Source organism: Aquarana catesbeiana, linkage group LG07, assembly GCF_042186555.1.
Source record: "Aquarana catesbeiana isolate 2022-GZ linkage group LG07, ASM4218655v1, whole genome shotgun sequence".
NCBI classification, from domain to species: Eukaryota; Metazoa; Chordata; class Amphibia; order Anura; family Ranidae; genus Aquarana; species Aquarana catesbeiana.
The window spans coordinates 58,373,574-58,396,261 of record NC_133330.1 but is presented as its reverse complement, the minus strand read 5'-3'; the positions used below and the strand labels follow the sequence as shown (position 1 = coordinate 58,396,261).

General features: G+C 43.1%; 1 protein-coding gene across 2 annotated transcripts in view; it reads right to left on the bottom strand.

Moving 5' to 3' along the window:
• The window catches only part of LOC141103045 (monocarboxylate transporter 2-like), a 112,959-nt gene that overhangs the window by 88,742 nt on the left and 1,529 nt on the right, over window positions 1-22,688 (bottom strand). The window lies entirely within an intron of this gene.

The following is a 22,688-nucleotide window of genomic DNA, read 5'->3' as shown; positions in this document are numbered from 1 at the left end:
TAATAAACGCTGACTGCAGTGAGGCTATAAAAATAAATTTCATTAGTTAAAGCTAAACTCCCGACATAAAAACTTTTATGTAATCCTATTACTCAATAGCCACAAAGGACATGCAGCATATCCACTTTTGTGTGCACCAAAAACCTTTGCAAAACCAGATATTACCTTGTAAAAGTAGCAATGACATCATCACTGTGCTGTACTGTGCAGAGCGAAGAGCTGTGGGAGGGACTTGGCAGGCTCCACCCACTACATTCTGCCTATAGAAAGGTACAGGAGGGGGTGGAGACAAGACTAGTCATTCTGCACAAGGAGAGAGAGCAGCAATGAGCGGCCTTTATTACAGGAAGCTCCTGCACAGAGGTAAAGTCTCACACTGGATTACTGCACAAATTATTATTATTATAAATATACAGGATTTATATAGTGCCAACAGTTTATACAGCTCTGGAAGAAATACACAAAGCCATAGCTCCCAACTGTCCCTGATTTCAAGGGACTGTCTCTGATTTGGAGCAATGTCCCTCTGTCCCTCTTTCCTCCTCATTTGTCCCTCATTTTGGTCTGATCTATATAGTTGTATATAAAATGCACTTTTTATCTTTCAAAAAGTGTTTCCCAGTGCTAAACCTTTCATCCAATTTCTAAATTGCTGCATTTGTACATTTTAAAAGCCAATATAAAGGAATAGTAGTGTTAAAAAAGTCTTTGTAGATTTAATTAACCTTTTTTTTATTAATTCTCCTTTAAGGGGGTGTGACAGGGGGCGTGTCCTATGCCTACAAACGTTTGTTAGTAGGTGTCCCTCATTCCCATCTCAAAATGTTGGGAGGTATGAAAAAGCACAACAAGATTCAAATAACATGATTCTTGTATTTTGATATTATCCCGAGACTCTTCTGAATACGGCCTATAGGGAGTGCCGAGTAGAAGGGTAGGTTCGGTGATGGCTCTGCCTGGATGGATATTTCATATCTGCGCCCAACAAAAGAGAGATGAACCCCTATGGAAATCACCTAATAACCCTCTGTGGTATAATGCAACCCTCAAGGAGTTTTTTAAACTGGAGGATGGGAGAGTATGGGCTAAGTATGAGGTTAAGTAGCTTCACCACATATTTCAGGAAGATAAGCTGTGTACCTTTGCTCAGTTGAGGGAACTGTTTGGGATACCCAGAAAACTGGCATTTTCGATACGCCCAGCTGCGGCATGCGGCGGTGGCACAGTTCAGTACAAGGGAAGTACAGGTACAGAATACCTCATTGGAAAAAGTCCTTGGTGATCCTGACCCTGTCAAAAGAATTTCCAGATACTTTCGGGAGATGGGCCCAGGGGACTCCAGGTTGGTAGCGAAGGCCAGGTCTAGTTGGGAAATGTTTATACCGGAATTGTCAGAGGAGCTGTGGCAGGAGGCATTGGACACTCATCTGGGCTCTGTCATCTTTTCAACTGATAGGATGATACAGCTTTGATACCTCCATCAGATGTATTATACACCGGTCAGACTATTCCGTAGGCACAGGAGAAACTCCGCTACTTGCCATAAATGTTTGGGGGCAGATGGCTCTTTTGTAGTGTGGGAACGTGTCATGGTGAGGCCATTGTGGTCCATGGTGACTAAATTTATAGCAGATAACTTTGACCATCCGAATATATGCTCCTCCTTGAGATGTCTCTTGGGAATTTTTGACCAACAGGTGTTAAATGAGCACACCAAGCTTTTCCTTAGAAAAATGTACTTTGGAGTTAGGAAACTTATAGCTAGGAGATGGATCCACACGGAACGACTGACGTTAGGGATATGGTTGTCTGACATTCTTCTTTACCGCATGATGTATGAGGCCAGGGGAGCATCCAGGAAATTTAGGAAGGTTTGGTTTAGGGTGGTTGACTCAAAGGAGACAGTGAAAGATGGGGTGAATGAGTAAAGGCTGAAGAAGTATGGAGACGGAGATATATATTTGTCATAAGCTGGTGGGAGGGACTTGAGGGTGGGGGTACAGACTCGGTTCAGCCCCATGGTGTAGTGAAATATTCCACTCTATATATTTTTTGCATTCATGCCCTGGGGGGGTGGGTTGCATATAGTTAATTTCTTTTTGTTTTGGGGGGGGGGGGGACAGGCGGAATCACTAGAGTACAGGTGGGAATTCTAGACTATTACTGAAATCTCTTTTTTCCCTGAACAGGGGAAATGGTTATGTGGACCGGATTATTATGCATTATGTGACGTTTCTTGTATATGATGTTATGATGTTTCACCTACCCGATATTCTGTATGTGTTTTGTATATTGTCTCTGCTGAATAAAAAAAATTTTGAAAAAAAAAAAAGATATTCAGCATGTTTAGCTAAAACTTTTATTATTTTTAGTTATGCACAGAGTAGGGAAGATTTGGAACCCCTGCCATTTTTTGCTGTATCCCGGCCATTGAGATTTAGACATGTGCAATTCGTTTTGTTCTAAATTCGTTTAACAAAGTCATTAATTCAGAAACATCCAACTTAACGAAAACCCGTTTAACCAACTTTTTCGACTATTCCCAAATTCAAAAATAACAATAATAAGGAAAACTTTTTATTATTTATCATTAATTCGTTCCATTTGTTTAGATGCGGCATTTGTTATTTCAGATAATTCATAACTTTGGATAAATTCGTATTCGTTGCATTCACTAACAGCCAAATTTGAGAGGATATTCCAATACCTATAATTTAATAGTTAGTTATTATTAGTTAGTTATTTATTCTTTAGCATTTTCGGACTTTCGTTCGTTATCTGATTTTCTTTCTTATTTTATGTTATTTTAGTTATGGATCTCACCTCTGTTTTCACCATGCAATCTTATAATTTGATAGATCGAAATACAATCGTATTTATTAATAAAGTATATCAATGCTGCCAATCAAAGCAAAATGATTGATCATTTTCTGCCCTGGCCGATCTACTCAGTTTGATCAAATCCAACCTAAATCAAGTCTAATGATCCCCATACACTAAATGAAAAATCTTTTGAAAATCTGTCATTTGGACCATTTTTTTTTTGTCCAGTTAATGGGCACAAATAGAAAATGATATGGCAAAGTACTAATGCGCTACCAAGAGTGTATCAATACAAATAAGGTGCTAATTAATAAAGTGCATACATATAAAGTGCTAAATGAAAAATGCAGCTAAATTTCTATAGTGTGGCCAACACCTCTAAAAATGTAGATCATGTAGTGAAGTAGCGCTAATATAGCATGTCGACAAAAAAAAAAAAAAAAAAAAAAAAGAATTTCTCAGATGCTCATGGCAAATATAAACTCATATAAAAGTTTTCAAAGTCCTAAAAGGTGCATCCCATAATATATATCTGAGCAATAATGCAATGAAATCCAGTAAAGTGTATCACATAAAACTAAACTAAAAGTAAATTGTTTCCCAGGAGTAATCAGCATCCAAAAAAATCAGGTGACTCAGAGAGATGATCAGTTCCAAAGTTAAAAATATAAATCAGAGTAGATAAGGGGGATAAGGACAGGTGAAAGAGTCCAAATTAAAGATGTAAGATGGTAAACATGTCTTTCTGCAATCCTCCCCCAGTAGTGCTAGCCTCTCACCCTATAGATAGACCCCAACGGGTCTACTGGGGCAACAGTGAACGACCAGCCTGTTGTTGAAGCTTTCCTCACAGCTTTCAAGGGATCACTGCAGCTTTTGTCCGGTCTCCACGGTCTTTTCCTAGAAGAAAGTTTTCTCCCAATCCTATAGGTGGGGCAACAGTAAACGACCAGCCTGTTGTTGAAGCTTTGCTCACAAGGTCCAAGGGGGATCGCTGTAACTTTTTCTCCGGTCTCCACGGTCCTTTCGTAGAAAAAAAGTTTCTCCCAATCTGCAAGATAGAAGATAAAAAAGAAGGCTCTCCATAGTGTAGTAGGTTTAAAGGTTCAAAAGTAAGTTACTAAAAAAAAACTAAAAACTCCTTTACAATATAGATGGCAAAAGCAGGCCAGGCAGTGAAAAAAAACGTGTCAAACAAATGAAGACTTCCGGTCACGGCCATAACCAGAAGTGATGTCACCAAGCATCTCCTGACTAGTTGCGTCACAACACACGTGACTTCATCAAGGTAGTCACGTGTGTTGTGAAGCAACTAGTCGGGAGGAGCTTGGTGACATCACTTCCGGTTACGGCCGTGACCGGAAGTCTTTTCATTTGTTTGACACGTTTTTTTGCTGTCTGGCCTGCTGTTGCCATTTATATTGTAAAGGAGTTTTTAGATTTTTTAAATAAATTACTTTTGAACCTTTAAACCTACTACACTATGGAGAGCCTTCTTTTTTATCTTCTATCTTGCGGATAGGGAGAAACTTTTTTCTAGGAAAGGACCGTGGAGACCGGAGAAAAAGTTACAGCGATCACCCTTGGACCTTGTGAGGAAAGCTTCAAAACCAGGCTGGTCGTTTACTGTTGCCCCACCTATAGGATTGGGAGAAAACTTTCTTCTAGGAAAAGACCGTGGAGACCGGACAAAAGCTGCAGTGATCCCTTGAAAGCTGTGAGGAAAGCTTCAACAACAGGCTGGTCGTTCACTGTTGCCCCAGTAGACCCGTTGGGGTCTATCTATAGGGTGAGAAGCTAGCACTACTGGGGGAGGATTGCAGAAAGACATGTTTACCATCTTACATCTTTAATTTGGACTCTTTCACCTGTCCTTATCCCCCTTATCTACTCTGATTTATATTTTTAACTTTGGAACTGATCATCTCTCTGAGTCACCTGATTTTTTTGGATGCTGATTACTCCTGGGAAACAATTTACTTTTAGTTTAGTTTTATGTGATACACTTTACTGGATTTCATTGCATTATTGCTCAGATATATATTATTGGATGCACCTTTTAGGACTTTGAACACTTTTATATGAGTTTATATTTGCCATGAGCATCTGAGAAATTCTTTTATTTATTTTTTTTTACGTGCTATATTAGCGCTACTTCACTACACAATATACACAAATAGAAAATGTTTTTTGATTTTTCAGAGCCAAAAAGGAACAGGTTGGAAAACTTCTGCCGAATGAACAATAAATTGAAAGGTTAAAACGATGGGAAGGGAAGTTTTGGCTTTTCGATTGTTTGCCGATTCGATCATTTTGATCGAATTGTACATTGCTCTGATAATAAAACCAAATCGTGTATGGCCATCATATAGTTATTTTTGTACAAATATTGTACAGTCATATTGTAACATGTAAGGTGACCCTTATGGCCCGTACACACGATCCAAAAATCGGATGAAAAATACCGCTTTCAACGTGATCGTACGATAATCGGATCTTTAGTACAGAGCTTTTGAAAGCCGATCACGACAGTTCATCCGATATTATTCGATCGGACAAGCACGAAAATTTTCCTCGTACGATACCCAATCGTACGATTTTTGTTTAGTCAATACAGTTGTTGTCCGAAAATACAATACAAATATACGACAACACATTACATCACTTCCGATTTTTTTTTTCTCTGTCGTACGAGAATTTTCGTGACGTTAGTAATCTATTCAATTTCTTCTAGCAACTTGTAAGCGAAAAAAATTGGACGATCTGTCATCCGATTTTCAGATCGTGTATACAGGGCATAAGGCTCAGTTCAACACTGCCGCGACTTGGGACCCGACTTGTGAGACTCCAAGTTGCATGACATGTGAAATCCCATGTTAGTCAATGAGAGCTGTCTTAATTAGCACTACCAAAGTCGCTCCGACTTTAGAAAAGGTTTCTGTACTACTTCAAGGCGACGTCTATCCGACTTGTGTACGGGGAGTCGCCTCCAAGTCAGATCCTCATCTTAATTCATGTGATTTGGATCCAACATTACAGGAAGATTACCCAGGCATTCCCTGAAGTTGCTTCAAAGTCAATTCAGATCGCATCAAGTCACACTGAAGTCACCTGGCAAAGTCGCACTGTAAGTCATGTGACTTTGAGGTTATGGCAGTGTGAACCTAATAATACCATAGGCAAAAACAAGTATTTAACCCTTGCAGTGGAGGGGGAGCCCAACGTAAAGTTTTTTTTTTCTCTCCAAGAGTTCAGCTTAAAGTGTATCCCTTCCTTTGTTCTGAGCACAGCGCAGACTCGCTTTAAGGCTAGGTTTACACCCACAGGTGCTACGGCATGCACAGTTTTTCACGCATTTTCTGCGAGTTCCTGCACATCACGTGTAGGGCAGCCCATTCATTTCAAAGGACATATCCTATATGCAAGAAACATGAGAAAGAAGGCCCCGACCCTTTTTCAACAACGCGTCACACCAAACATTTGTCCCTCATTTTGGTCTGATCTATATAGTTGTATATAAAATGCACTTTTTCTCTTTCAAAAAGTATTTCCCAGTGCTAAACCTTTCATCCAATTTCTAAATTGCTGCATTTGAACATTTTAAAAGCCAATATAAAGGAATAGTAGTGGTAAAAAAAAGTCCCTTGTGGATTTAATTAACCTTTTTTTATTGGTTAATTCTCCTTTAAGGGGGTGTGGCAGGGGGCGTGTCCTATGCCTACATTCGTTTGTTAGTAGGTCTCCTTCATTCCCATCTCAAAATGTTAGGAGGTACGCACATGGTGTGAACTTAGCCTCATAGTTATGTTTTGATATGTTGTACTGTGATTTCATTATTGCATTGTATTTTTTGCTATGTTTGAAAACGTAATCCCTTTGCCAATGTTAAGGATATAAAGGATTGATTTACTGGGGCATAGCGCACATTGTATTGTCATTACTGTGCATTGATTTTGTATTTTATAAATAAAAGAACTTTTTTTTGTTCACTAAGATCTGTTGGTGACAGCACATGCTCATTATATATCTGATTACTTTCTTGCATTTGCCATATACTTGATTTTTGTGGTATTTTGCACGCAAACGACAATTCATAAAAATGATCACATGAGGGGCGTGGCCTGACGCAACATGGTGTAAGACGTGTGGTCTCTGAGCTCCTGCCAGTACCCCTAATTAAGCCATAATCCTGAGCTACCTGCACTGGGCAACCGGCTGGACTGTCTCCCCGGACCACCTGGGACAGAAGAATCTGACCCCTGAGGGGGAGGAACGTTCGGCGTCTCGAGCGGAGCGGCGATCTCCCGCTCGGCGGCAATATAAATCGAGACCGCGGCTTCGGCCTACTACCGGAGGCCGCGGCCATCTTGGTCCTCCTTACTGACGGCCCTGTCTGAAGCATTCCACACCACACAGGTACCCAGCTACTATACAGCCTTCTGGGAGGACTGGGCTGCACCCTTCCCTCTGTCTGCTACCTTGTGTACCCATCAGGGGCCCGGGGAGACTGATGCTCACAACCGGCCTAGTCTGCAGCCTGAGCCTACACAGGGTGACCGGCGGCCATCTTGGCACACCTACCCCATATATCTGAGCTGTGCACATGGACTGTGGCTTTGCCGTCCCCATCTAGACAGTGCCCTCTCATCCCCTGTATCTGCCAGTGCATCTGAAAAGGAAGGGGGGGATACCTCACACATTGACTCTGCAAGATCAGCTCCTGACCCCAGATCGAGCGAAGGAAGCCGTTATGCCATTCCACCAGCTTTTACCTACCCGGCCATGAGCTATCGAAAAAGAGGCAAGTACAAGGCATCCCTCAAGCCAAATCCGGCGGCACAAATCGACCGATATCTAAAAGAAAAGTCCAGCTCAGGCCGGGAGGATCGTGCTGGGATAACACGTGGCGAGGCCTGCTCGCCATCTGCATCACCTGACAGCATGGCAGCTTCACAGAGTACAAGTTCACAGGCCCTCACGGGGATCCCGAATCTGCTAAACCCATCGCTGATCAGCCAACCGGCAACAGGCCCGTCTGTGCAGCTACTTAGCGATGACTCCGACATTAGAGCACTGCTGAGGGCTCTGCCCACTAAAGCAGACATGGAAGCTCTCCCCACCAAGGCGGACATGGAGGCACTTGTACTGAGAGTAGAGGAGCAGCACCGTCGTGACCTGCAGGAGGTCCGGGCAGAGGTACAAGAGATTGATGAACGGCTAACTAAAGAGGAGGCCTCAATGGGGGCTCTGGAGACTCGAGTAACACTACTGGAGAGATCGCAGCAGAGATATCTGGAACAGCTAGCAGAGGTACAGTTGCACGCTGAAGACTTGGAGAACCGTAGCCGGCGCCAAAACATACGGTTTAGAGGCATACCAGAAGCCACCGGCCCGGAGAATCTAATAGAAACAGTGAGGGCACTAATACACACAATACTAGATGGTGCCCTTCCCGCCTCCCTGGAGTTCGACAGGGTACACAGAGCGCTTGGCCCGAAACATACGGACATGGAACGTCCCCGCGATGTGTTATGCCGTCTCCACCGGTACAGTCATAAGGAACAGATCATGCGCGCAGCGCGGCTCAAGGGCCCGGTAGACTTTGACGGTGCACAGATTTCAGTGTATCCAGATGTGTCCCGTGCAACCCTCTTGAGGAGAGCAATGCTGAAGCCATTGCTGGAGAGAATAAGCCGAGCAGGACTGTCATACCGATGGGGATTCCCTATACAACTGACCATCCGGAAAGGAAACGAATCCTTTACTCTACGCCGACATGCCGAACTCCCGGACCTTTTTGCCTTCCTGGGAATGGAGCCGGTTCTGCTGCGGGACTGGCTTGGTCCCATACCGAGCAGGGATTTCCGTCCAGCCCCTCAGAGCGCATCATTGGGTCTCCCTCGTCGATCGACAAGGCGCAGACAAAGAGAGCATACTCCGATAAGAAGTAGGGATCCGGAGCCGTGAGACCAGAGATCCCATACATGTAAGTGACTGACAGCGAGAGGTGACTGTGTTACGGGACTCGTAATGTTTTTCTTGGTAATCAACGGGCTCAGGGATACTGAACTTTTTCCCCTCCCCTCTGGAAGCCGACTGTTTTGGGGATCCGCTCCGATCCCGATAGTATCCCTCCTCTGCCCCTTACATTTTTCTTTTGTGATCAGGAGAGTAGTACTGCCGAACCCCTCTCCTCTCCAGGACTGTGATGTGTGACCATACTAGAAATATTACATCCCTCCTCTCCCGGGGTATGCCATGGAGTGTTCCACCCGATACGCACCCATATCACCAAGTAGATAGGAGACTCCGGCGGAGAGGAGGTAGCGGTCTTATGGGGTGGCGTGGTTGCCCTGGGGCAACATGAGCCATAAACTACAGCAAAAGTTTGAAAATGCTCGTCACAGGTTAAGAGGACAACCACTAACAAATCCTTTTTTTTTTCACACAGCAAATTGAGAGGACTCTAACCCCCTCTCGACGGCTAGGAATAAACATATGGAAGGTAGTGTGTGCTTTGGAGGTGGAGGCACTGAAGGGGAGGGATGAGGGGTGTCTAGAACATAGCAGGAAGTGGGGAACAGGATGCGTATTTGCAGTAGACGTGCAGCGTTGCACCGCTTCTTAGTGAATAACGGCTTGGCACAGGGGCTTTCTGTTAATGGGGGGTCCCTTGTATCGCCATGGTCAGAGATGATGCACCCTCCCGGTGAGAGTCACGCCGGGAAAGGGAACACGCTCAGAAAGATGGCTGTTGCGGGGCTGCACGTCAGAATCCAGTTGCACCAGGGAAACCAGTGAATGACGCATGGGGGGGGGGGGGGGGGAGGGGGGGAGTCTGTTACTGTTATAAATGTATGGTCCCTTTAACACAGATATGCTCTAAGTTATGCTGGTTATTACACTGTTTTGCCTCATCGGCGCTCTGGGGGGTGTTGAATTTCGCCTGCTGCACACTCATATAGTTGGACGGATACAAGGGTTTCCCAGTGTGACATCACTGGAATGTAATTAACTGATTGCAAGCAATGGGGTGTAGCGGGCGACAGAGGCATTCCCCCTAAGTCATAGTTTTCAATCTGTAGCTTGTCATATAGATAGCAGGATAAAAGTCCAAGATACTGATGCTTATATGCAGGTTCATGAGAACTTCTCGTTTTCCAGTTTCAATTTTTCTAGTAATATATGCTAGTGCAGGATGGTTCACTTGTCTTATATTTGTTCTTTTTTACATATGGGTCTGGTTGGGGAGCTCTCGATCACGGTTGTGTTCAGCCACTACCCCAATTAGGACAACACCCCTCTGGGGCTTGATTTAGTAGTCCTAAGGGTGTTCTGAGACTAAGTCTCCCAAACGCTATAGGCGTTTTAGTTTCTTTAGTTTCTTCTTCCACCCATTTTTTTTTTTTTTTTTTTTTTTTTTGGGTGCACTGATACTTTAGTGACCCACTCTCCACTTTTCTGCCCTCTCTTTCTGCTTTTTTTCTACTTACCCCCCCCTTTTTTTTTTTTTTTATTTCTTTCTGTACCCCTTTCCTAGGCCTAACCCGCATCATGGACTCCAGGGATACTCTCCGATTAATGTCTATCAACGTCAAGGGACTTAATACCCCTGAGAAAAGATCTATGGTCTTGGCTAATTTGAAACAAGCGAAGGCCCATATATGCTTTTTACAGGAAACTCATTTTCGAGCCGATGCAATACCAAGACTTCAAGACCGCTTTTTCCCAACCGCATACCATGGGTGCTCGCCCGAATCTAAGTCAAAGGGGGTTAGCATTATAATACGTGCCGCAACGCCGTGGACACTGAAAGAACAGTGGAATGACAATGAGGGACGGGCATTACTGGTGAAGGGAACCTTGGGCGGCTCCTTGGTAACTCTAGTGAATTTGTACTTCCCCAACACTGGTCAGATTAGATTCTTTGAGTCTATCCTGACGAAACTACAAGACTTTGCTGAGGGAGCAGTGGTGTTGGGGGGAGACCTCAACTTCACTATGGACCCACACCTAGACGCGTCGAGGCAAACTTCCCAAATCTCTTATGCAGCACTCAAGCGCTTAAAAAGGAATTTTCATGCCTTTCACTTGGTTGACGTGTGGAGGGTGCTGAACCCGACACAGAGGGACTACACCTTCTATTCTCACCCTCATGATTCCTATACGAGAATCGATCTTTTTATGCTTCCCCAGTCCATGCTATCTAGGGTAAGATCGGCAACTATAGGGCCCATCACTTTCTCAGACCACGCGCCAGTCTTTGTTGACATAGACCTCATACCACATGTACCTAGACAATGGCAGTGGAAGCTTAATGACACATTACTTCAAGAACCTGAGGTGGTGGAGGAGGTGGCGAGGGAACTTAGAAACTTTTTTTCAGATAATATAGGTCCGGATAGTACACCTCAGATGATCTGGGAGGCACACAAGTGCACTATCAGAGGAATACTAATTAAAATTGGTACTCGCCTCAAGAGGGCGAGGTCTCAGCAAATCCTTGAACTCTTAGATAAAATTAGGGTATTGGAATCCATACACAAACAATCCCTTGCACCTCAAGCGCTTGTGGAACTTACAACTCTGAGAAATCAATTGAGATCACTGGCGATGTTCAAAGCTAAGGCAGTGATCGCGAAATGCAAACGCACTTTCTACGAGCACAGCAACAAATGTGGTAAATTGTTAGCAAGGGCCTTGAGAGCCCAGAGGGCACAAACGTTCATACCTGAGCTCATGGGAGAACAGGGCCACAAAGTACATACTACGGAGGACATTGCGGAACAGTTCCGCAAATATTATACCTCTTTATATAACCTTCCACAACAATTGTCGGCTAGTGATAAAATAAGAGAAAGGGAGGCTATACGACAATACATCCAGAAGTCAGGTCTCCCTCGGCTGCCTGATGAGGCGTTAGCAACTATGGAGGAACCTATATCGGAGGAGGAGGTAGCATTGGCCATCACCCGTATGCAAAAAGGTAAAGCCCCGGGCCCAGACGGATACTCGCTGACATACTATAAGACATTCGGGGGTATCCTGACACCACACTTTCTTGCGGCCTATAATGACACTGGGGAGGGGACGAGTTTCCCTCAGGATTCATTACGGGCATTCATTTCGGTGATTCCAAAGGAGGAGAAAGATCCGTTGCACTGCCAGAATTATAGGCCTATATCCCTCCTTAATGTGGATCTAAAGATCTTTACCAAAATTCTATCCATGAGATTATCGGAATGGATCCCGTCAATTATCCACTCAGATCAGGTCGGATTTGTGCCCTCCAGAGAGGCGAGGGATAACACCACGAAAGCTATCAACCTTATTCACGCAGCACGAACGAAGGGAATCCCGATGCTACTTCTCTCTACCGACGCCGAAAAGGCGTTCGATAGGGTGAACTGGCCCTTCTTGACCGAGACCCTGTATCACATAGGACTGGGACAGAGGATGATGAACTGGATGTTAGCTATATATTCCAGACCATCGGCTCAGGTGAAAGTAAACGGACTGTTGTCCTCCCCTTTTGATATTACCAACGGGACGAGGCAGGGGTGTCCCTTGTCCCCTTTAATATTTATCTTAGCATTGGAGCCCTTTCTCCGTACAGTGAGAGACAATCCCAACATATCAGGGATACACCTGGGGGACTCATTGTCTCCCAAAATAGCGGCCTTCGCGGACGACCTGCTCTTTTTTATATCTAATCCCCTAGTCTCCATACCTAACTTGATGTCAGAGCTCAGGGCATACGGTAAATTATCTAATTTTAAAGTTAATTTCCAAAAATCGGAAGCCCTAAACATATCCATGCCGAACTCATTGGCTAAACTGCTGCAAGCAGACTTTCCCTTTAAGTGGGCGGATTCCAGTATCAAATACCTGGGCATCCGTCTACCAAAGAAGGTGGAAGACGTATTCACTTTTAATTTTCCCCCCTTGCTGAGAGACATTAAAAAAGATCTGCAGAAGTGGCAATCGGGTTTGTTCTCCTGGTTTGGTAGATGTAGCATAGTAAAAATGAATGTTATGCCCCGCATTCTATACTATCTCCAGACTCTACCCATTAGGATCCCAAAGGCTTTCCTAAGAGCAGCAAATAGGGAGTTGACCCTGTTTATTTGGGCCAGAAAGCCCCCGCGGCTCGCTCAATCAATCCTACGGTTGCCAAAAATGCTCGGTGGAATTGCTCTTCCAGATGTGGCTCTCTATCATTCAGCCTGCCATTTGACAAGAATAATCGACTGGTGTCGCCATGGGACACTAAAACAATGGATTCAAATTGAGAAGTGCTTGACGGGTATGGAGCTAGAGGGACTGCCGTGGTGTCAGCAGAATCTACCAGTCCGCATAACGGATCATCCTACAGTGGGTGAGACATGGCAAATGGCCCAAAAAATATTTAGAGAACACTCGATTGTGCCCGCTCCCTCACCGCTAACCCCAGTAACGGATAACCCTGCCTTTAGCCCAGGAGTGAACGAATCCAGATTCCAAGCTCTTAAGGGGTGTAACAGATCGCAGCTCCGTCACTTCATTAGGAATGGGAAATGGATGACCAGGGAGGAACTAATGGATGATCCCCTCCTGGCGAGTCTTTCTTTTTGGCAAAAGGTCCAATTAGCGCATTTTCTTAGAGCACAGCCCTCACCGGCACCTTTCTTGCGAGCATTGACAGCATTCGAACTTCTTTGTTCGGAGCAGGAGCCATTGCGCCATGCCATTTCATTAACTTTACCAGCTCCTCATCTCACCCCCCGAGGGATTTAGACCTCCTTATCTGGCTAAGTGGGAACGTGTCTTGGGAATAAAGCTAAATGAGAGACAGGCAGAGAGAATATTTCTCTTTACCTATAAGACTTCGATCTGTGCGGCCCAACAGGAAGCGGGGTTCAAGGTCCTATCACATTGGTATTTCACACCAGACAGAGTGCATCGGATGTTTCCTCAGAGCACGGATATTTGTTGGAGGTGTGGGGAGGAAGAGGGCTCTCTTCTTCACATATTCTGGTCTTGTAGGCTTCTTGCACCTTTTTGGTCAGAAGTACACCGGATCACACAGAAGTTTACAGATAGGGAGCTGCCCAGGACCCCCGAATTCTTTTTATTACACCATCATGAAATACCAAGCAAAGCATACAGGAAATCAATCCTGCCCTCATTGATTACGGCGGCGAAAAGTTGTATTCCCCTATTCTGGAAAAAGACGGAGCCCCCGGGTATTGCGGTATGGTTGAAAAAGATAGTTGATATCCACAAAATGGAGGACCTTGTGGCCATTGACCAGGGACGTAGTGAACAGTTCTCTAAGAAGTGGTATTATTGGCTCCAGTTTTTCTACTCAGAAGAGTATGCAAGGCTGGCGGCCTAGATATTTAGTAAGTTGGAGAAATTGAAGGTGGAGACACTGCGGGTGTGGCTGGAGAGGGGGGGCTCTCCCACTTCCCCCGCCCCCCCCCCCCCCTTTTTTTTTTTTTTTTTTTTTCCTTTCCTTTCTTTCCCTCTCGCTCTCTTATCTCTCTTTCTCATCCCTCTTCCCCTCGCTCTCTATACTTTCCTTGTCTCCTTCTTTTTCCGTTCTTAGTCTTTCTTTGTTCGCATACTACGGTATGCGGATAAAGGAAAAGGAGGGAGAACATAGAAAATTAAGAAAAGAAAATACAACAAGAGGTAATACGTAATAGTAAACCTGGCACAGCGGGCTTCCTTGAACTGTAAACCGGTCAACTAGGGTGAAATTGAATAGGAGTATACACGTTATCAGGTTATATTGCTAGTCAGTAAGGATTAATCAGTAGAACTGTATGTAAAATGTGGAGAATTGATGTGCCCGTTCTATTGATGTTTGTATATTGCTGTTTGCATGCCTCTTTGTAAATAAAGAATTTAAAAAAAAAAAAAAAAAAATGATCACATGGGTTATCACTAATCAAAAACAACATCAGTTTTTGGCTGTTGCTAACAAAGAAAGGAGAAGATTTCTATCTTTTGACTCAGCAAGGGGGTGTGTCAGATCTCTGCAGAGAGACCACTGCTTCCACACCAAGAGTAAGGCCTGGTTCACACCTATGCATTTTTTTTAGTGCGTTTTAAGTTTTTCAGAAACACACTATAATCCATTTAACAAGGTTTCCTATGGATGTAGTTCACATCTGTGCATTTTATGGAAAGGGCCAGGGATTTTGTTGTGGTTTTTGGTTCCATAGACTTCAATGGATCAAAAATGCGGATTTTTTCCGACGGATGTTGGCTCAAACTTGTCTTGCATACACACGGTCACACAAAGTTGTCGGAAAATCCGATCGTTCTGAACGCGGTGACGTAAAACACGTACGTCGGGACTATAAACGGGGCAGTGGCCAATAGCTTTCATCTCTTTATTTATTCTGAGCATGCGTGGCACTTTGTCCGTCGGATTTGTGTACACACGATCGGAATTTCCGACAACGGATTTTGTTGTCGGAAAATTTTATATCCTGCTCTCCAACTTTGTGTGTCGGAAAATCCGATGGAAAATGTGTGATGGAGCCTACACACGGTCGGAATTTCCGACAACAAGGTCCTATCACACATTTTCCGTCGGAAAATCCGACCGTGTGTACGGGGCATTAGGCTCGATTCACACCTATGCATGTTGCTTTTGAGCGTTTTTGGAGGTTTTTTTTGTCATGCTTGCCACGTTTTTGAGCAGCGTTTTTGTAGCGTTTTTACAGTGTTTTTGTGGCGTTTTGCGTTTCTTTTTTTTTTTTTTTTTTTTTTTTTTTTTTTTTACAGTTACAAAAAAAAAAAAAAAATGCCAAAAACGCTGCAAAAACGGTGCACATGCGTTTTTTATGCTGGTCCATTGAATTGTATTACATGCAAAACGCTGCATTTTGCATGAAAAATGTCCCTGACCCTTTCCAAAAATGCAGAGTTACAAAAAGGCATTGATGTGAACATGTTCCATAGGAACCCATGTTAAAAAATTCCCATGCATTCTGCAAAATGCAAAATGCATCAAAAAACGCGCTAGTGTGAATGGAGCCTAAAAGGGCCTTCTCTGTAGCATGCTATCTCTCCTACTCAGGCTTTGGCTTCTTAAAAAAAAAAAAAAAAAAAAAACATAAGGCTTTACACACCTTTGCCTCGATTCACCTGTAATGTATTTTATTGATTTAACCCGAAGATTCAATTGGGCTTTAATATTGCATGCTGGCTCCTGGGTTGGACAGATGGGCTGCTACATTCCACACAATTTCTTCACTTCTGAGTTACAGCACTTTGCCGCCCATCATTACTCTTCACCAGGGGTCTCAAACTGGCGGCCCTCCAGCTGTTTTGCGAAACTATAAGTCCCATGAGGCATTGCAAGGCTGACAGTTTACAAGCATGACTCCCATAGACAGAGACATGATGGGACTTGTAATTTTGCAACATCTGGAGGGCCGTCAATTTGAGACCCCTGATCTACACAGCCTTACTGATGATGCTGAACATAAGGGCACACCTTTGTTAATAGACATCGACTTCTACTTTTTTTAATCTTTCCTATTCAATATTGTAGGAAGTCAGTAATAAGGTGGAACTGGAAAAATAAACAGTTAAAGCAGAACTTTTTTTTTTTTTTCATTTTGGATAGCATAAGAGAGGGTCTTAAGCCCGGTTTTATTTTTGCCATCCATCTGTGCCCCATTGGGGAGATTTCCTTTCACTTCCTGTCCCATAGCCAAGACAGGAAGTGAGAGGAAATCCCTCCAAAGTGGAGGAACCCCTGGTTGTTATTAGAAAAAGTTTCACCAATGGAAGATTTCCCCTCTATTACTATTCTGGGGACAACCTAAAATTTGAGATTATTTTTTACATTCACTCAAAACTAAAAAAAAATAAAAGTTTTGCATTTCCTTCTACTTTAATAAAGGGTGAACCAATTCTGAGTAAGGTGATTGTAAAGTTATTTAAAAAAAATTAAAATAACAAACATGTTACATTTACCTGCTCTGTGCAATAGTATTGTTCAGAGCAGCCCCGATCCTCCTCTTCCTTAGTCCCCTGCCGGAGGTTTAGACTGCTCCTCCCTGAGTGTCCCCATAGCAGGCCGCTTTCTATGGAGGCACTCGTGCAGGCTTGATCTTGGGCGTCCATTGACACACACAGCGCTGCTTGGCCCTATCCTCCGCTACCTCCATACTGGATTCATTAACTGCAGAAGGAGCCAGCTAAGGATGCTGGAAGAGAGCAGAGCAGGTCTGCCGGCAATGACAGTGCTGGATCAAGATCATAGCTCCCAACTCTCCCTGATTTCGAGGGACTGTCCCTGATTTGGAGCAATGTCCCTCTGTCTGAACTATAAAGTTGTATATAAAATGCACTTTTTATCTTTCAAAAAGTTTTTCCCAGTGCTAAACCTTTCATCCAATGTCATACAATTTCATCCAATTTCTAAATGGTGGCATTTGTACATTTTAAAAGCCAATATAAAGGAATAGTAGTGGTAAAAAAAAAAAAAAGTCCTTGTGGATTTAATTAACCTTTTTTTTTTGTTAATTCTCCTTTAAGGGGTGTGGCAGGGGGCGTGTCCTATACCTATATACATTTCTTAGTAGGTGTCCCTCATTCCCATCTCAATGTTGGGAGGTACAGGGTCTGATGTCACACAGTGCAGAGCACATAGTAGGGTGATGAATCTAATCTGAGACCGGAGTGGATGAAAGGGACAAGCCCCCTCTAAATTTTCTCATACGGAAACCTTGACATTTGAGGGTGTCAATCGCTTTCTGTGTGCTAGGGGCAGGACCGTCTCCTGGCATTGTCTCGTGTCAGGATAGACTGTCGAAAGTGGCTCAAGCAGATAGCAAAGGAATGAGAGAGGAGACAGAAATCCCACTAAGTGCTTTGGCTATAGGCTGGTACACACTACAGAAGGATATGCTTTGTTCATTTTTCATTTCAGAGGTTTACAGTCACTTTAATATAGTTTCAAAAGTTGCTTAATCTTTGTAAATCTGCACCTGTCATATACCTGGAGCTCCTGCCATGAAGGTCCTTATTCAGGCACTTCCTGTCAGGGTGACAACTGTCTCCCAACAGAACTCTTGCATTGTCCACCTGATATATGCAACCCTGGTGGAGACTACAAATAGATGTTCTAACACATGCTACTAAAAGCCCGTACACACGATACGAAAATTGGAAGTAAAATTTCGTCCGACGAACGATCTGACGATTTTCGGATCGTTAGTGCTTGCATGGTGCTTTTGATAGCCGATCCTGGTTTTTCGTCTGACAAAAGCTGGATGTGCAGGCTATAAATGTTTTGTCGTATGTGAACTCAACGTCCGATTTTTGTTTAATCAGTATGGTTTCCGTACGAAAAAATCATAAGAGCAAGACTAGGCATGCTCAGAAACGAAAGAATATATACAAAACTGTTCAACACATGACATCACTTCTGAAGTTGTATTCTGTCATAGGAGAATTTTCGTATAGCGAGTAACCTCTTCACTTTCGACATGAGACTAGCATGCCACAAAAAAACGGATGAATGGTCATTCAAAAATCTGATCGTGTGTACGAGGCTTTAGGCTCGATTCACACCTATGCATGTTGCTTTTGAGCGTTTTTGGAGGGTTTTTTTTCATGCTTGCCACGTTTTTGAGCAGCGTTTTTGCGGCGTTATTGCGGCGTTTTTGCGGCGTTTTTGCCGCGATTTGCGTTTTGCGTTTTTTTTTTTTGCAGTTTTTTTTACAGTCTAAAAAAAAATTTTTTTTAAAAATTAAAAAAAAAAAAAAGGCAAAAACGCATCAAAAACACTGCAAAAACGCTGCATTTGCGTTTTTGATGCTTGTCCATTGAATTCTATTACATGCAAAACACTGCATTTTGCATGAAAAAAAGTCCCTGACCCTTTCCAAAAATGCAGAGAAACAAAAAGGCATTGATGTGAACATGTTCCATAGGAACCCATGTTAAAAAATTCCCGTGCATTTCTGCAAAATGCAAAATGCATCAAAAAACGCGCTAGTGTGAATGGAGCCTAAGGCCCCATTCACACTAGCGCGTTTTTTGATGCATTTTGCATTTTGCAGAAATGCACGGGAATTTTTTAACATGGGTTCCTATGGAACATGTTCACATCAATGCTTTTTTGTATCTCCGCGTTTTTGGAAAGGGTCGGGGACTTTTTCTCATGCAAAATGCAGCGTTTTGCATGTAATGGTTTTCAATGGACAAGCATCAAAAACGCAAGTGCACCTTTTTTGCAGCGTTTTTGATGCGTTTTTGATGCGTTTTTGGTGCGTTTTTGCCGTTTTTTTTTTTTTTTTTTTTTTTTTTTTTTTTTTGTAATTTTTTTGTAAGACTGTAAAAAAAAATGAAAAAAAAAAAAACGCAAAACGCAAATCGCGGCAAAATCGCGGCAAAATCGCGGCAAAAACGCGGCTCAAAAACGCGGCTCAAAAACGCGGCAAGCATGAAAAAAAAACCTCCAAAAACGCTCAAAAGCAACATGCATAGGTGTGAATCGAGCCTTAGGCAGTATTCACTGCTGTCACCATTAGGAAGATAGTCCAGAGAGATAAGGTGCAGCTGAAGCTGGAGAAAGTGAATGTAACATAGAAACATAGAAAAGTCACAGCAGAAAAAGACCAAAGTAGACCATTGAGCCAATTTTTGTTTTGTTTTCTTTTCGTTAACTTTATTGAGTATAGATACATGTTTATCCCAAGCATGTTTGAAGCCATTTACTGTTGACTGCCTCACTACCTCTGCTGGTAGTTTATTCCAAGCATCTACTACCCTTTCAGTAAAAAAATACTTTCAAAGATTAGTTTTGAACTTTCCTCCAGTTAGTTGGAGGTTATGTCCCCGTGTTCTTGATTTTGGTTTCATATTAAAAAAAAATTGCTCTCCTGAACCTTATTCACCCCCTTATGTAATGTAGACTGAGATGAAGGATGAAAAAATTAAGAAAATGGTATTTTGTGAAAAAAAAATGGCAGTTGCTAACGATACACACAGTTCTTCATCAAACTAAATGTCAGTTATAGGAGAAGTCCAGCCTGAGTTCGTTTGGCCAGACTTCTCCTATGGGTCACAGAAGTGTAATTCGTTTTGCACTCCTGTGACCCGTTTTCAGTAGAGAGCAGATCGAAGTCTCTGCTGATGTCACAGAAATCAGTCCAGGTACCACGTCATCCCGACAATGGGATCCACCAGGTGCCTGGACTGACACCCATCTCAGCCTCTCAGCGAGCCGCCCCTCCACAGCTCAGCGCTCCAGTAAACATGGAGGAGCAAAGCGGAGAGCTGCTGATTGACAGTAAGCAGCTCTCCGTTCAGGGAGCTATGAGAACCGAGCCATCAGCGATGTTTGATCGCTCGGTTCTCAGTGCAGAGGCGCCACGGGACAGATGCAGCACCGGATCCATGCTTCATCCACCTAGGTAAGAATAATGGAGGAAAAAGCCCCAAACCCATACTTCTCTTTTAGGCCTCATGCACACGGACGTTTTTACAGCCACTTTTTTGAGAGTTTTTTGCAGCTTAAAAAGGCCTGTCTATCTTAGTCTATGGCTTCATGCCCACCTAGGCGTTTTTGAGCTGCAAATGGCATAGGCGTTTTTAAGCTGCAAAAAAAAAAACCCAGGACCAGTGGGTTCTGAGAGACGTTTTTCAGCTGTAAAAACGCTCTAACGCTGATAAACGGTCAAAAACACTCAAAAACGTCGTTCACCGACGTTTTTTAACGTTTTTGAGCCATTGAAAAAAAAAAAAAAAAAAATATGAAAAAAAAACGCTAAAAAACACTAACGCGGAAAAACGCTCAAAAACGCTAAAAACCGCTATTGCAAAAACGCTGAAAAAAGTTTAAAAAAAATCACTGCAAAGATACTGGCGTTTTCATAATGTTATTTTATCATCCCGTGTGCATGAGGCCTTAAGGTTTAGTTAAATCAGTTAGGGTTTAAATATACTTTTAGGTCCTCACATTGCCAGAGTCATCCTACCCTACACTGGAACCTCAAATGTCCGATTTTTTTGGAGTTCTTAGAAAAATGGCAAAGCCAAAACACTTGGGGTGCATGCCACACTAACATTTAGCATTCAATCTTTCCATTTTAAATAATTGAAGACACTTTACTTCTAAAAACTTGAAAATCAGTATAAACACATAATAAAGCTCAAAAATGCCTAACATACAACCAGCAGGGCTTAGACCCTCCAGCAACAATAGTTACCCTAGCAAAAATCGTACCCCATTATAAAAACAGCAATAATAGACCCCCCAGCAGCTTGTAATAATTGACCCCTCCAACGACAGTAAATCCCTCCCAGCAACATAAGATCCCCAGCAACAATATACTCCCTACCAGCAACAAAAGGCCTCCCCAACAACAATACCCCTCCCCCCCGCAACAATAGATCATCCACCAGCAATGATAGCCCTCCCCAGCAACGGTAGACCCCCCTACAACAATAGATCCATCTGCAACAATAGATCCCCCAGCATTCAGCAACATTAGACCTCCCCACTAATATCGTCCCCCCCTGCAACAGTAGATCTCCCTGCACAACAATACAACAATAGATTCTCCCAGTAACCAGTAACAATAGACTCTCCTGCACACTCCAATGCCCCTGGCCATTACATACATTCAGATTTGGAGGTGGCGGTAGGGCCAGATTTAGACCTGGGGGGGTGACTGGTTTACATTCTCAACAACAGTCACATTTTCAAAATGCATGAGACAACGTCATAGGCAACCCTCCTTAGGAGCGTTTCGCTTTAGCTGCCCAAATTCCTTTTTTTTAAAAAATGATACAATATACCAGTCCAGAGTAAAACTTTTGCACATGATGGCCAGCAAAATATTACTCTCAAGATCCATTTATTAAAAGAAAGTTATTTTTTATTATCATATATTTTATTATTATTATTTTTATATACATTTTTTTATAATGTGTTATATTATTTTTGTATGGAGGGGGCTCCTTCTGTCAGGGGGCTCAGGGCAGTTGTCCTTTTTACCACCTTCTAAATTCAGCACTGGGTGCCAGAACTGTGTTCCCCCCGCAATTACCGCTGAAATAAAGCCCTGCTCTCAAGTATGAACGGGGGCTAAAACACAAAGGTGTAAATGGAAGGCCATAAAGCACTTTACAAACAATAATAAATACCAACACAATATTGAGGAAAACAATTAAAAACATTACCACGCAAACATAGTATTCTAAAACATCAAGAGGATCACAGATTTCCTAAAATATAAACCAAACACAGGGCACACATGGGGCACACGCGGGGCACACACGGGGCACACACGGGGCACACACGGGTGATGTTTCACATTGTGATTGCACCACTGAAATCAACTGCGATCTCCCGCAATGAATAACTAGCAATCAGCGACTGATCGCTGCACATAAGGAACAATGGCGTCTTGTCTGTAGAGGAATTAAATTGCTAATGATAAGCACAACGCTGCAAATTTGTGCGGTCATATGCCAAAATGAGATCTATATGTTTAGCAATCTTTAGCGCTAATTGCAAACTTTTTCGGCAGCACGGTCACAGTACAAAGCATCGCCCGCGTGCAGACCCCGTTCACACCGAGCAATTTGTAGCACGATTTGAAGCTTCACCAGACATGCATTTGATACATAGGAGTTGATTTACTAGAAATCTGGTACAGCTGTGCATAGTAGCCAATCAGCTTCTAAATTCAGCTTGTTCAATTAAGCTTTGACAAAAAAAAACTGGAAGCTGATTGGTTTCTATGCAGAGCTGCACCAAATTTTGCACTCTCCAGTTTTAGTAAATCAACCTCTAAGATTTCTCCTATATTATGTTCACATTTGAGCATTGAGGTTGATTTACT